This window comes from Manis javanica, chromosome 16 (genome assembly GCF_040802235.1).
Source record: "Manis javanica isolate MJ-LG chromosome 16, MJ_LKY, whole genome shotgun sequence".
NCBI classification, from domain to species: Eukaryota; Metazoa; Chordata; class Mammalia; order Pholidota; family Manidae; genus Manis; species Manis javanica.
In genome coordinates this window covers 40,307,642-40,324,641 of record NC_133171.1, presented here as the reverse complement: position 1 = coordinate 40,324,641, position 17,000 = coordinate 40,307,642, and positions in this window count along the sequence as shown.

The window sequence follows — 17,000 nt, the reverse complement described above, 5'->3', positions numbered from 1 at the left end:
TTTCCAATCCTCCCCCAAGCCTCTTTTGATAGTTCTAGCCTGTGACCTGGGCTCGGTCAATTGAATACTCATAGGTGGAATTTAGAGAAATTGGAGGCAGTTATGCACCCTGGAGGCGGTTTGTGACCAGCAGTAGTAGTGGTTTTTAAACTAGAATGTTTGTCAGGTGTCCTCTGCTTGTGAGCTCAGCTTGCCTTGGCGGGACTTACTGCCTGACCTTTGTGTCTCCAGCCTTCATCCGGAAACCAATTCTTTGCGTCTCCGTAGCCTTCAGCTGATATTGTGAGCTGCTTCGTACCCTTCCAATGAATCCCATTTTCTCTTCAGACAAGAAAGTTTGGTTTCTGTGGTTTGCAACTAAGAAACTGAATGATCCACTATCCTCTCTGTACCCTTCTTTCATCTCACCATTTATTCAAAACCTTTATTGAGAACTTCCTGTGTACTGACAGAAAAGCTAGAAGGTGTGATATTGCTCCTCCAAAACAAATTCAGGAACGTGCCTAGGAAAAAGACACTCACACTAGAATGCCCTCTCCAAACTGCAGTGGATTTTTGGATCTATCATGGGACTTAGGGCATTTTTACAAATGAGAATCATGAGATTGTTTATCTATAAACACATACACACTTCTGGGAAAAAAAGTCACTTTAAGCTAACCACGAAATGAAGTGGCTCTTTATCAATGTTTTAAAAAGAGTTTTTTTACAATCCAATAATGTCTTTCTCTCAATCATTTTGCACGTAGGAAAGGCGTATCAGTAGGTGTTGTCCAGGTATGATAGTCTGACAACTTCCACTCATGTTTGAGACTCTGTATCAAGCCCTGCACTGGATTATTCCCACGGCTAGAGCAGTCTCTCTGTTCACAGTGGCTTCTGCCTAAAGCAGTTTCTTCAGGGTAAGACTTTCCTTCTCACCCAATTCAAGCTAACTTCTCATCTAGTAAAAGGACTCTTCGGTTAAATCTCTTTAGATGACTGTTTTCCATCTCAGCTCCTAGCTTTCAAGATTTCAAGATTAGCTCACTGAAGAACTGACCCTCCAGGAATTAATTGACCCACTTATTAAGCCCTTTATGGTCTTGAACTTTTAACTGTCCATGACTTCTTGATTCTTGGCTCTGCTATGATTTGACTTTTCTTCACATCAGTGAATCCATAAATGCTATGGAGATGATGCCACAGTGACCAACAGCAAGAATGTCATTGCATTGAAGGCATTCTGCAACCACCCTCTATCATACAGCCCCTATCACCAAGTAGCCAGCCAATTTAATAAAATGGGTTAAGCAACAACATATTTCCTGATGTTGAATGTACATGATTGACATAGTTTTTAGAAGGCTATTGTGGTTTGTGATGGTGACTTTTAATGGGGGAACCAATGGATAAAGGCAGGTAACAAGCTAAAGGTGAAAGTTTACAAATACAGAATGTTAAAAAAAGAGACTTGTGTGCATACAATTAATCTAGAAACACTGCCACTTTCATCTGCTTCCCACCCATAAGAATCATGTTTTTCTTTGTGGGTTTTATTGTCCCCTTAGGGCTTCCCTATATTCTAGGACTATGTGTAATTATTAATGTGACCCTTACTTTTTCTATTTTCCAAATTTTCTAAAACTACTATGCATTATTTTTATAGTAATAAGGAAACTATAACATTATTTTAAAATATTAATGGATTATAGAGACCAGGAGGGATATAAAACATAGTTAAAAGTCTTTGCAAACTGTAGGTCAAACAGACTTTTTATTCTCACTGGTGATAAAAATACAATGCCTTGAAACTTAAATCTTAAAGTCAAAATAAATATATTTAAACACCTTGATGTACCTTATCTAGACCAGGAATACTCCTAACTTTGGAACAATTCCATGCCTTGAAGTTTACCTTGATTCATTATCTTATTTCCAATCCTGTAACACAGTTAGCCTGTTACACAAATAGGCGAACACATGAAAGTTATTCTTTAATATTTAGACCTGTGGGGAAACCAACAGATTTTGTTTCATGAACTAGGAGAAAACAGTGATAAACTGTTTTAAGTTGATGAATACATTGATAACAGACCTTTTTAGTTGCAATGTGACTTAATCACAATAAAACAAGGATAGTGTTGTTTTAGAAAAATGGATTTACATTATCTTCTTTAGTGTTATTTAGGCAAATGGAATATTAGCATAAAGGAAAGCTTTTTTGAATTTTGGGCAAAATATTGCTCACTATTGCTCCTCCTTAACAAATTCAAGAACATGCTTTGGAAAAGACACTTATAGGATCCCCTGATCAAACTGCAGGGCTTTTCCCTGCTATTTAAGGGAGAGTCAAGTATTCAGGGGTGATGTGGAAAAGAGAAATGTTCCCAAACAATTTGCAAGTCAGGTCAATATCAATGAATAGACTTGGTAAATAAAGAAGAGACTACTCTCGAATGTACTATTCATTGATATCTTAAAATTCCATTAGTGAGATCTATGACTAGCAAATGGATATCACGAGTTGATCCTTTCTCAACTAAGGAAGACCTACAGTTATCTCCAATTTTAGGTGAAAATTAAGGGGATAAATATATTGTTTGTTTTATAACAAAAAAAAATCAGAATAGAAATACCAGGATTCTTCATCCATTGATTGAATAAGGTTCACCCTCAGTTCACTTAATTTAGTCAAAGTATCAGAAAACTTACAAGTTAAAGAAAATCAAATGAATCATTTTGGGAAATATTACAAAGGTAAGTGCATTATTCTTTCAGAAATATATGTTGTGCTTATGTTTACAACCACAGTGACCTTTTTTTCCTGAATTGGCTGATCAATTTATTCTAACAAATCAGCCAATTACTCAGTTCTCTCTGATGAATTCAGTTTTGCAAAGGTCAAAAGACTCAACACAGTTACAATCTTCAGTTCACTGCTCACCCATAGGCTAGCAGAGCAACAGCACCTTGGGGAGTTGGGACTAGAGGAGAAGAAAGTGATTGCAGTAGCAGATACTTAAAAAAAAAATAAAGGAAAAGAAGGAGAAAGAAAAGAAAACCAGTTATTGTGGGTTGAACTGTGTTTCCCTTCCCCAAAAGATATGCTGAAGTCCTCACCCTGGTACCTGTTAATGCTACTTTATTTGGAAATAGGGTCTCTGTAGATGTCATTAAATTAAGATAAGTTCCACATGGACTGGGGCAAGCTCTATGTGATTCTCACTCATCCAACACCAAATGCAATGGTGTATTTTTTCCCTACTTGTATATATAACAATAACCATATTATACACAGCAGTCATAGTAACATAACTCCGTTCAGGTTCCCGGGCCCAATTACAATGTATATAAGTATGTGGGAGGGGGTCTTCCCACACATACTAACACCAAGCAATTCTCAAATACCAGCAGGGTGTTGGAGAACTCAACTCAATTCTGATGCTGTCTTCCCAGAGACAGCACCAGATTCCCCAGGTAAGGGCTCCATCCTGCAAGACTGCCCTTTACCGACCACTCCAGATGTTGGTCGCAAGCCCCAGGCTTCTGTGTTTCTGACCTACCAGACACAGATTGGAGGTTCCAATAATCTCTCCCTTGGGTTTGATTAATTTGCTAGAGTGGCTCAGCTATGTTTACCAGATTAATAAAGGACACAAGTTAACAGCCAAATGAAGAGAGACATAGGGCAGGGTCCCAAATGAAGGTGCTTCTCTCCTTGTGCAGCTTGGGGCCTGGCTTGGTGACACCTGGAGGCATTCTGGGTCCCCAAGCTTAGGAGCTTTCTCTCTAATGGAGACATTGGATCCCACCAAGCTCATAGCAGAGCAGAAAGAGGAAAAAGCTTTTCTCAGGAGCTTTGGTGAGGGCTTCATTGCATAGTCATGATTGACTAAATTATTGGCCATTGACTGATTCAGCCCCCAGTCCCTGCCCTTGGGTGGGGGTCCAAAATTTCATTAATATCACAAAACACCCATTTCACCTTTAAGACTCTGCAATGTTTTCAGGACCAGTGAATGAAGACCAAATATACCTGGGAAATATATATTTGGTCACATGAATGACAAAATATGTATTTCTTATGACTCATTATGCTGCACCCTAAATCCAATGACTGTTGTCCTTATAAGAAGACAGAGATTTGAAGACGCAGAAGACACACAGAGAGGGAAGAAAGCTAGGTGAAGATGGGGAAATAAATGGAGTGATGCAGCTACAAACCAAGGAGTGCCAAGGACTGCAGCTACTCCAAGCTAGGAGAGAGGCATGGAATGGTTTCAGAGCTTGCAGAGGAAGCAACTCTGTAACACTTTGTTTTTGAATCTCTCTTTTCCAGATCCATGAGAGAACAAATAAATAAATTGCTGTCATTTTGAGTTACTTCACCTGTGGTACTTTGTTAACAGCAGGCCTAGGCAATGGATACACCAGGCATCTAGTTTCACACTCTTCCTGTCCTGTCCTCATCTCAAAAGTAGAGGATATGATATCTTTTAGGGCACCCTTGATGAAACTTCTGTCTTTGCCAGAGAGAAAACATCTGTAATTTGGGAAATTCCTAAAGCAATTTAATCCCCCAGAATTTACTGCAGACACCAGATAACATTTTAACTAAGAGACATGTATAATCATATAAGGAAATAAATTTTCCTGGTGTATAAGCTTCCTTGAAAAGTTTTGCTATCACGAGTTCTTTGTACTTACTCTGATAAGAGATTCCAGCCTCTTGCAAATTAAAAGTGGCATAAAAACAGACATATAGACTTATGCAATGGACTAGGGAGTTTAGATATAAACTCTCATATGTATGTTCAAATGATTTTTGGCAAGGATGCCAAGACCATTTGATAGACATAGAACAATATTCTCAATGAATGGTATTTGGAAAACTGCATATGCACAAGCAAAAGAATGAAGTTAGAACCTTATCCATATATGAAAACTAGAACAATATTCTCAATGAATGGTATTTGGAAAACTGCTTATGTACAAGCAAAAGAATGAAGTTAGAACCTTATCCATATATGAAAACTAACTCAAAATGCATAACCATATATAAAAAATAAGTGCTACTACAAAGCCACAGTAATCAAGATAATTTGGTACTGGCACAAGAACAGACCCACAGACCAGTGGGACAGAATAGAGATTCCAGATATTAACCCAAACATATATGGTCAATTAATATATGATAAAGGAGCCATGGACATACAATGGGGAAATGACATCCTCTTCAACAGCTGGTGTTGGCAAAACTGGACAGCTATATGTAAGAAGAGACTGGATCATTGTCTAACCCCATACATGAAAATAAATTCCAAATGGATCAAAGACCTGAATGTAAACCATGAAACCATAAAACTGTTAGAAAAAAACATACACAAAAATCTCTTGGACATAAACATGAGCAAGTTCTTCATGAACATATCTTCTGGGGCAAGGGAAACAAAAGCAAAAATGAACAACTGGGACTACATCAAACTGAAAAGCTTCTGTACAGCAAAGGACACCACCAATAAAACAAAAAGGCATCCTACAGTATGGGAGAATATATTCATAAATGACAGATCCGATAAAGGGTTGACATCCAAAATATATAAAGAGCTCATGCACCTCAACAAACAAAAAGCAAATAATCCAATCAAAAAACGGTCAGAGGAACTGAACAGACAGTTCTCCAAAGAAGAAAGTCAGATGGCCAACAGACACATGAAAAGATGCTCCACATCACTAGTCATCAGAGAAATGCAAATTAAAACCACAATGAGACATCACTTCACACCAGTAAGGATTACCACCATCCAAAAGACAAACAACAACAAATGTTGGTGAGGATGTGGAGAAAGGGGAACCCTCCTCCACTGTTGGTGGTAACGTAAATTAGTTCAACCATTGTGGAAAGCAGTATGGAGATTCCTCAAAAAACTCAAAATAGAAATACCATTTGACCCAGGAATTCCACTTCTAGGAATTTACCCTAAGAATGCAGCAGCCCAATTTGAAATAGACAGATGCACCCCTATGTTCATCACAGCACTATTTACAATAGCCAAGAAATGGAAGCAACCTAAATGTCCATCAGTAGATGAATGGATAAAGAAGATGTGGTACATATACACAATGGAATATTATTCAGCCATAAGAAGAAAACAAATCCTACCATTTGCAACAACATGGATGGAGGTAGAGGGTATTATGCTCAGTATTAAGCCAGGTGGAGAAAGACAAGTATCAGATGATTTCACTCATCTGTGGAATATAAGAACAAAGAAAAAACTGAAGGAGCAGAACAGCAGCAGACTCACAGAACCCAAGAATGGACTAACAGTTACCAAAGGGAAAGGAACTGGGGAGGATGGGTGGGAAGGGAGGGATAAGGGGGGAGAAAAAGAAAGGGGGCATTACAATTAGCATGCATAATGTGGGGGAAGGCATGGGGAAGGCTGTACAGAACAGAGAGGACAGGTAGTGATTCTACAGCATCTTACTACTCTGATGGACAGTGACTGCAATGGGGTATGTGGGGGGAACTTGGTGATGGGGGGAGTCTAGTAAACATAATGTTCCTCATGTAATTGTAGATTAATGATACCAAAAGAAAAATAAGTGAACATAAGGGGTAAAACTATAAAACTATTTAAAGAAAGCATACAGGGAAATGTTCATGAGATTGAATCACTGTATTTAGCTATGATTTTATGTATATAACATCAAAAGCGTAGGCAAAAAAGAAAAAATAAATTGGACTTCATCAAAATTAAAAACTTTTGTCTATGAAAGAACGGTCAACAGATTGAAAGGTAACCCACACAATGGGAGAAACTATTTGCAATTGATATATCTGAGAAGGAATTAATGTCTAGCATATATATAAAGAATTCCTACAACTCAATAACAAAAAACAAAACAACCCAATTAAAAAATGTCCAAAGGCCTTAAACAGACATTTCTTCAAAGAAGATACATAGATGGCCATTAAAAACATGAAAAGATGCTGAACATCACTAATCATTAGGTAAATGCAATCAAAACCACATCAAGTTACCAGTTCACATCCATTAGGACAGAGATTATGTATATATGTAAGTCCAGAAAATAACAAGTGTTGATGAAGATGTAGGAAAATCAGAATACCTGTGCATTGCTGGTGGGAATGTAAAATGGTGTAGCCACTGTGGAAAACCATATGGTAGTGCAGAGAAAATGAAAATTTTATGGACAGGATTCTCACCTGGCTTTCATATCACACCTTGTATACATAAAAGAGCCTATTTGCATACGTATGGGCAGCAGGATGTTTAAGACAAAGCCACCTGGACGTAATTCATCAGATAGGGCCAGTCACCTTGCAGACTGACCTGCAGAGTTCCTCCTGGTGTTAGGGGTGGGAAAGGAGAGAGCAGAGAGAGCAGTGGGATTGGAGAGAGGAAGCCAGAGGGAGAAGCTGCACAGCTCCAGTGGTAGGAAGGGAGAAGAGAGCCCCGTGCTGGGGAGCATGAGGGAGCAGCGCCAGGGCCGCGAGAGACTGAGACGGAGACTCTTTGTCACTTGCACATAGCCAGGTGACCCATGAGAATAAACTAGGAATGAACCCCTTTTAGCCCACAACTTTCTGTTGTATGTCTTTATTCAGTCTGATCAAATTCATAGTGAACTTGCCCGAAGTAGGGAACTCCCTCCTCCCGGAGCAACAGGTAGTTTCTCAAAAAATTAAACATAGAGTTATCATATGATCCAGCAATCCCATTTCTGGGTATAAACCCAAAAGAAATGAAGCAGGAACTAAAATAAATATTTGTATATTAATAAATGTTCATAGTGGCATTATTCACAATACCAAAAGGCAGGAACAACCCAAATGTCCATTCATAGATGAATGGATAAAAAAGTGTGGAATATACATAATACTGAATATAACCTTACAATAATAAAATTCTGACACATGCCACAACATGAATGAATCTTGAGGACATTATGCAGAGTGTACACCTAAAAATGGCTAAAATGCAAGTTTTATATTATGTATATCTTACAATTTAAAATAAGTTATTTCCTCCATATGACTTCAATACTAATGAAAGTTATGAGATATATTGTGATCACAAACATAGGTTAGAATACTTGACACAGCATTTTGCCCATAATTAATTCACCATTTTTTCTCTTAACAGTATTTCTGCCTCAAGTTGGAAAATAAATCAGCTCCTGTCACTTTGTGGACATAATTTGTATTAATGACTGTTCTACCTACCACCTTTTAGAGCTTCCATTAGTGTCTCCTTTTTCTTCATAACCCAAGGTAATTCCATGGAAGCAGGCTGCTGGTCTCACTCAGTGATTCAACTTAGAATTTTTCCAGAGCAAATAAAAATCTTCAACACACCACTGTCTCACATTATTAAAAATTTATCACCACCAGTGGGGGAGAGGAATGTGAAACAAATTTTGCAGTTTGAATTTTGCATGAAGATTGCCCTCATAATTAAAACAAAATTCCAATACCAATATTGGAGGTGGGGGGATTCCACACCAGCAAGCAATTCTCTGACACCAGGAGGGTGAAAACTCTCTGAACCTTGTCCTTACTGGGGTTTTATGGAGGCTTCATTACATAGGCATGGTTGATAGATCACTGGCCATTCTCCAACCGCTCTCTCTCCCTGGTTGTTCCCTTAAGCAACCAGCCCTCATCCTTTGGTGCTTTCCGAAACTCACCTCATTAACATAACAACAGGCACCTTTATTGCTCTCATCACTTAGGAAATTCCACTTAGGAAATGTTTTAAGTCCTCTGTGCCTGAAAAGGGTAGAAGACCAAATAGATAATGTGTATTATAAATCATAATATCACAGTCCATCCCCTGTTCTTCACAAGCACAGATCCCTTAGAGCAATGCAATCATAAAAGTCAAAAGATACTGGCACATGACTAGAATCCCAGTCAGTCATTAATAACTACCCAGTTAAACATCTCTTGGGGCAAGAACACTCAAGTTTGCAGGCTTCCATTTGATCTCATTAGGTTTGAAAAGCAGTTGTGGTCTCAGTAATAGAAGACTTCACACCCTTTTAGGCATCTGGTATAATTGAACTAAGAGAGTGTCACCTCTTGCTCTGAGCCTCTTTAGAGGTGTTACTATAATATTGGATTTCCCTCAGTACATAACCTAGTTGTTTATTCTTTTCTTAGGGATCATCCCTATTTCCAGCCCTTATAGTTGCAGCCCTGGTCCTATGACACTGCATCAGTTGTTGGGGTGGAAAAAACTTGAGGTGATGTGGGGAAGAAAAGAAGCACAATTGTTATACTGGAGCTCCCCCACCTTCATGAGATTTGCACTCTTCCCCACCCCCAATTCCCAGACCCACCAGAAAAGCCAGAAATCTAGTGGGGCCCTCATTTGACCACGCTGGCTGAATGTAAGCACAAACTCCTAAAGGTGTGCAAACCAGCCCTTTATGCTTTGATCCTTCCATTTTGGACAAACAATTACCCATTCCAAATCTCTATCAAACTATTTCTGTGAAGGGATCTCTCTCTGCCCATGCATAAGTGTGCTCCTTGGTCAGAAGAAATGACCGTTGGCTGTTGGCCATCCAAACTGCATTATCTTCTGTTCTGGTTCTTTACAGCACTCTGAGCATTTGCATCCACCTCTGGGTCATAAAACCCCTCCCTGTTGCTGCAGTATTCTCATGGCCACTCATTTCATGGACTCAGATGACCACCGCAGGTCAGCGCAACGGGATATCTGCTTGTGGTTTCCAGTCACCTTCCAAATCTGGAAGGGAGTTCATCTGATGGGCATCAACATGCCTAACTTCAATGCACCCCTCTAGTTTACATAGGGTCATGCCCCAGAAAGGGCATCCCTTTCATTGGCAAACTTAGGGGCTTTTCCCACTGTTCAATTCTTCCATCACTGCCAGGAAAGCAGCTTGTAACTCAGCACACCAAGATGATCTGTTTTTATCTTCTTCAGAGAGGTGACCTTACAAACAGAATTCACCTTGAAACTGCCATCCACAAACGGAGCATATCTTTATCAGTCAGTCAACAGCTATTTTTAGAGCACTGCCCTAGTGACAGCGGAATCCAGCAACTCTTCACACAGGTCTGAGTCAGTCCCATTCTCTCAATAACAAGATCCCGTATAAACCCTTTGCATATTACTTTGGAGCTTTCCTGAGCACTGCCATCGCCATCAGAGTGCATCTCTGATATCATCCTAGATGTGGCTATTTCAGGTTTTAGGATCACTTTATGTCCTTCAGTCACTGGGGTTGCTTCAGTTAATGTCTGAGCAAGGGGATAAATGCCCCTCAGGTGGCAATTCTCCAGTCCGAAGTCCCAGTGGCGGTCGCTGGGAGGCGCTCACGGGCTTTTGCTGTAAACTGCTGCTTCCCCGAGGCTCTCACTCAGAGAATTTGTCCCTGCCAGAGCTCTGTTTTTGTTCCACCCTGTGTGTGCTTGGGCAGTCTTACTGATTCCCATTACAATGTCCAATTAACATTGCTTGAAGGGCCGATTTATATGCCTTCTGTTTGACATTACTAGAAAGGGAAAATAGTCTTGAATCAAATACAATTTCCATTCTCATAACAGGACCAGGTAAAATAAATTCAACAACTTCACATAAAGCCTGCTCAAACATGACTTTTTAAACAAAGCAAACTTTTAACTTAATTCCATCATCCCTTTCATTCCTAAATTTGGCCTCCTTTGGGGCTTCATCGATAGATTTTGGTTTTACAATACTAGGTAGGGAATATGTTCTCGATTATGACATAATATCCATTCCATAAAACGTGCAAATAAGAGACAAGCTTCTTTGTATAAAGACTGCTTAAACAATCCTATCAACCATTACATTTTTACATCTCTCCATCTAATCGAAGCCCGTGTCAGGGCCTCACCAGTGGGGTTTGGCACCACAATGTGATACAATAGGACTCCTTTATGGAGGAGTTCTGGAAACTTCTCTGCCCCCGACCATTTTACCTACTCTTGTGTGAAAGGCGTTGGGTCCGCAGTGAGGAGTAGAGCCAAAGGACCCTAGCCCTTCGGTCATCTTTAATGTGATTAATCTGCATCAGGTTTCTCATCGTAATCTCTGCCTTCCGACTTTTAAATTTCTCCAAATGAGTAAATAGAGCAGACTTTTGAGAGCTCCTTAATGTAGGCACATCAGCAGGGAGACCCTTTGGCTCACCCCACCTTTGGCAGGGCTGTATTAAAACCTTTGTTTTAACCCCATCAATATCTGTTTTATTCATCTCATTTCTTATTAACCATCCAAAGATTTCTGCCCTGCTGGGCCAAATTCTGTGGTTCCCCCTTTCTGTTTTCTTTCTTTTGCTCCTACCAATATTCATTTTATTTCTTAATAACCATATAAAATCTTCCAGTCTTGTTGGTTAGAGTCCTTCGAGTCACCCCTGGTATCTTCCCATTCTCTTGTTAATTAACTTAATGGTTTTAGTAGCATCTGTAAAACCCTTGGGGGAAAGCTGAGACAGCAAGGGTGATGAGGCTTTTTCTGGAACTGCTTTTCGGCTTTGCAACAATAAAGTTACAGGTGGTGCCCACGTGAAAGGGGGCCCCTCAACCACAGGGTTTATCATGACCTGGATAATGGGCACACCCAGCTGGTGACTATTCTGGCATCCTAAAGCCAGTCCCACGTGGCTTGCCTATGAAGCATATTAGCTGCTTCCTCTGGGGTACTCCACTTGGCATATATAGCAGGTGACAGGCAGTCTACCTTCTCAGGGTAAACAGAAATTACATTGGCTTTAATCTAGTCCACTAGGCCGGCCCATTCTCAGGGATAACCTCCTGAGTGTTTGGATCACACAAAGCCATCTATGATTGCTCCCTTGTGAGCTGTGCAACCTGCCCCCAACCAAACATGCTCTTATGCTCTGCACCATTCATAACTAAAGACACAGCCTGAGTCAGTCACTCTCAGTTCATTTCAGCAAAGATTCCTCAGGAAACTGGTGATGTCCATCCGCAAAATGAAATAACTCTTTCCCATTATACCCTTTGGTTTCAATAGTGGTTTTGTGCGTCCTCTACATTCACTACCTTCTGGGTGACTCAGAGGTCTTTGTTGTCTCTGCACATTTTTTCCCTTGGAAGGTGGTTTTGAGGGGAATGGCAGAATCTCAGACTCACAGAAATTTGAGCTTGGTGAAGCATCAAGGTCAGACCCAGAGCTCTTTCAACTTCATTTTAGTCATGTCAGATAACAGTGACTTCTACCTGTAGTTCACTGGCTACAGCACAGCCGCCAATGTGGCCACCCAGGAATCAGGTTCCTCATTCCCGCACTTCCATCCTTTCTATTCCCAAACCACACGCTTCTGTGAGTCAGCACTGTTCCAGCAAATTCCGCCCTCCTGACTACACCTAAGAACTCTGGACCCAATTACAATGTGGCAGGGTGGGCGGTTTCTCCACACCCACAAGTAGTTCTCAGACACCAGCTGGTGTCCTGCAATACAACCCAGTTCTGACGTTAGTTACCCTGAGATTGCATCAGATCCCACAAGGAAGGGCAATTCAGAAGACTGTCCCCCACTTCAAGATGCCAATCGCAAGCCCATGTTGTCAGCTGTGCTTCTGACCAGTTGGCCATTGATTGCAAGTTACATGGATCCTTCCTTAGATTTGATTAATTTGCTGGAGCAGCTCACAGAACTCAGAGAAAATTCTACACACTAGATCACAGGTGTTATAAAAGGATGTCACTCAGGAATAGCCAAATGGAAGAGATGCATAGGGCAGAGTATGAGGGAAGGTAGAGGAGCCTCCATACTCTCTCATAGCTTGCCGCTCTCCCCAGTCTCCATGTGCTCATCAAACTGGGAGGCTCTCCAACCCCATCTTTTGGTGTTTTTATGGAGGCTTCATTACATAGGCATCGCTGATGGTATCATTAGCTATTAGTGATCTGTAGCCCCTCTCCTCTCCCTGGAGGGCAGGGTGTTGGGACTGAAAGTTTAGTGGTGGCTTCACAGACAACTAGACCCCATCTTTAGGCACAGTCCTAAAGTCGCTTCATTGACATAACAAAGGACGTCTTGATTGCTCTCTTCACTTAGGGAATTCCAAGGAACTCTGTGCCAAGAATGGGTTTAAGATAAAATATAACTGTGTATTTGTTATTATAAACCACAATATCACAAAGGTCCTAAATAAAGCAAAGTGACAACACAGGCACATATCTGGGGAAGGTGTTTCTGGTAATGGGAGTAATATGCCTGTACCAGTAAAGAAACTGTGATGTTTGAGGAACATAAAGAGGCCCAACCAGGCTACAGCAGGATGACCCAAGAGGAAGGTGGCCTCCATCAACTAGGACCTTAAAGGCCATGAGTCCCATCAGAAAAGTTTGCCTTAAAGGTAAAAGAAGTTAATGACAACTCAAAACACAGGATTTTTTGCTGCACGTTTCCCCACAAGTTTAATAAAGATTGGCATAGCCTTCTAATGACTGAATCCACATCTGTCTGTGGTAAGCTGTACTCTATTCTTCTCCTTTTTAAAAAATATATACAGTCGGAGAAATGGTCTCTTCCTGTTTTTGACTGTCTCTTTAGAACCGATTTGTTCTGTATTAGTGGTCAGCAAGGGAAAGAGCTTCCTGTTTACAGAACTCAGATTTCAGGGATGCCTGAAACAGGGATTTATCTTTTACATTGTGGTTTCTGGAACCTCAGTGTTCTTTTCCGTCTGAGGTGCTGGATTCCAGAATCAGAGCAAAGAAATCATTTAAAAATGTGGTGTTGAGCCATGGTTATTCATGAAGAATGGGGGGATAGCAGGATAAGATAGAAAGGCAAATTTTCTAGAGTATGACTTTTGTATTGCTTACATTTTATAAAGAGCCTGAATTATTTAACATTTTGAAAAAAAAAAGAAACTTGGAGTTCCTTGTCTCAACGCCTTCCTTCCTTCTCCACACACTCTCTTTAGATCATCTCCTACCATTTGGAAATCTCAGGCACCTTTGCACTTTCTCATCCTCTCAGGTTACCAGCCCATTATTCTACCATGAAGGTATTTCTCGAGTCCCACTCTGTCTCCTTTCCCAGTTACTCTTGCTTCTCACCTGACCTCATCCAACAGCCTCCAAAATGGTTTCTCCAAATCTGCCCACCTTCCATTCTGTTTCCAGGAGTGTTTACAGTGTGAAAAACAGTTTTACTGGTCCCCCACTGTCTACATGACCATTTTCTGTCCCCGATGGCAGTGTTTGCTTCACTTCCTACAACATGCACAAATCTTTCTCTGCCTGATAAACAAACTAGAACGTCTTTCAATATTAAGTGTGGTTTTCCTTTTGATCCCTCTCAAGGACTCCTAGATAGAGTTAGCTGGCCCTTTCTATGTTTCTAAATGCACTTTTTTCTGTCTCTGTTTCTATTTCTCATTTTAATATCATTAACAGGCAACAAGCCCATCTCTTAGGTCACGAGCAGTATGGCATGAGGGCAGAAATTACATTTCATTTATCCATGTGTCCATAGCACATGCCACACTGCCTATCTCACAACAGGAGTTCAAGTACTGGTTAGTGATATAGATGACAAGGGAAGAAAGAAAATGAAAATAAACCTGGGAAAGAACGTAATACCTAAAATGTTAGTGTAAGTGAGTATTACTGAATTCCTTACTGAGAATACTAGGTTGTACTATAAAGAGATTTTATGTTTGCCTCACAATACTGCACCCCTAATGGTCAAATACCAGAGGGACAGATTTATACACAGTTGAAGAAACGTCATAGAAAATACATAAAAAGCCCCCTCTTCATGATTTTGCCCAGGCTTGACTTTTTCTCTTCAGTAATAGTCAAGCCTGGGCAATGTAGCTTGCAGTAAGTTGTGTACCTTGGTACATGATGAGAGCATTGTGTGATTATCATATTAATTATGAAGTCCTCCCATTCAAGTATGAAAAACTTGATGTGCAGAGGAGTTAAGTGACATATCTATGTCCCTTATTCCTAAACTAACCTGATTTTGTGCTAAGCTGAGAGAGTCCTGACCCCCATATGCTTTTGTAGTTCCTTTTAGAGAAGATGGTAAACTCCTGACTCCCTAACATGTGATATACACCAAGAATTTTAAACATGTTTCAGCCAAGAGTTAAATTTTATCTCCATTTGGGAACTGAAGTTGTGTGTCTTGAGCTGAGGTTTGCAATTTTTTAATAATGTGCCCTATTCAATGATTTTCACTTTTCTGTAGTGCTTTGACAAGAAAGTTGTAGTGAGAGGGCTTACACTAGTGGAAGAAAAGAGGAATTGAGTGCAAACATCCTAGGAAGCAGTGAAAAAAATATCTTGAGAGTAGGAATTTGCTCTGTCATTTCTATATTTTCTATCTCTTTTCGTAAACTGCCTGTTAGTTCATTGCCTGAAGTTAAGAGCAATAAAGAACAACAACAAAAAAGAAGATTATCTAGGGAGTTGATAATAATCCCAAATTTTGCCTTGGGCTGACAGAGGGCAAACTGTCAGCATTTGTGTCCTAGAATTACAGTGAGGACTAGGGCCTCCTTTCATCAACTCTACCCACTTAAACCCAGCTGATCTGACTTTATGTGAGAAAGAAATCAACTCGTTTTTTATTTTACTTCTGCATTTTTTTCTCTTTTCCTCCCAAAATCTTGGTGGAGAGTCTGCCTTGTATCTGAGGATCTCTGCTGGCTTTTCTCTTAATGTTAAGTCAGTGGTTCTCCAAGTTCATTCCATGAGGCATGGGGCCCAGCAAGCTGCAGCTTAACAGGCCCTCAGGTGTATCTGAGTCTCGCTCTGGATGAAGAATCACAGACAAAGGCAATGCCTTTTCCCAGGTGTCCACTTTTGACTCTTCCCTCAGTCCCTAGTTTCCAGTATACTACCTTTCAGGGATTTGTTCTATTAAGGTCTCCGGCCCTAGAGCTGAAAAAGTCATTTAAAATGGTTATAGGACAGTTCTGTATGTGAAACATTCATGCATCCTTTCCCTTAACAAAGCTTGGGAGTGCAGGCTGTTCCAAGTAGACATCTCTCTGTTAGACTTGACAAGTCCCATCTTGTGCTTTGTTCTGGCGTGTATTTAGTATAGACCTTTGGATGCAGACACCTCAGAGGACACAGTCTGGGTTCTCCTCAGCTTAAATGGAAAGGGGGGCAAGCCTCCCATCTCCTTATAGGGAAGCAGGCTAGACATGACATAACACTTGAGCAGCTCTCCAAAGAAATTGATGCTGGGGTTCTTGTTTGCGGAGCTGAAGAATGAGCTTCACAAACAGTCAAGGTAGGAGAGCAAGGTACAGGCTTTTATTTAGAAATAAAGTGAGAGAATAGAGCTCCTGGCTCATGCCAGGAGGGGACAAGAGAGCCCGTAGTGCTGTGTTGTCTAGGGGGTTTTATAGGCAGCTGAGGATTTTTCGAGAACATGAAAAAACTTAGGGGTGTGAACTTGTTAAGTGGTCTCTGAATATTTAGAATTAACACAAGCAACTTCCTCTGATGATTTCTCCCTGAGAGACCAGCATCTTGGTCTGTGGGCACATGAAACAAGGCCACCTGCTCAGCCCCCAAGGTGGGCTGAGGCATTGTTTGCTAAACTGTAAGTGAAGAATTTCTAACGTCTTAACTTCTTGGGTATTAAAATGCAATCTTATCTTTAAGGTGGAATCCTTCCTGCCTTTTAGTGTGTCGTTCATGCCTGGGCTTACTTGCTAAATTAGTTGCCCAGCTTGCAAAATCACTTCATCAGATCTGAAGGAGGAAAGACAGCACATAGGCTGGGCCTTTTAGTATGCTAAAGAGAACCTTACACGCGATTATAAATGGTTAGCATAATAAAACATGTGCTACTCTTCTTTATCTGAACATTAACTGATCTTGCTGAAGATTGATTCTGGAGCTTAATGTTCAACATAGTTTTAGTAGGGGTGTTTCCTAGCATGTAGTTTTACACTGCTCTGATTGCAAATATCCTGCCGTGCCCCC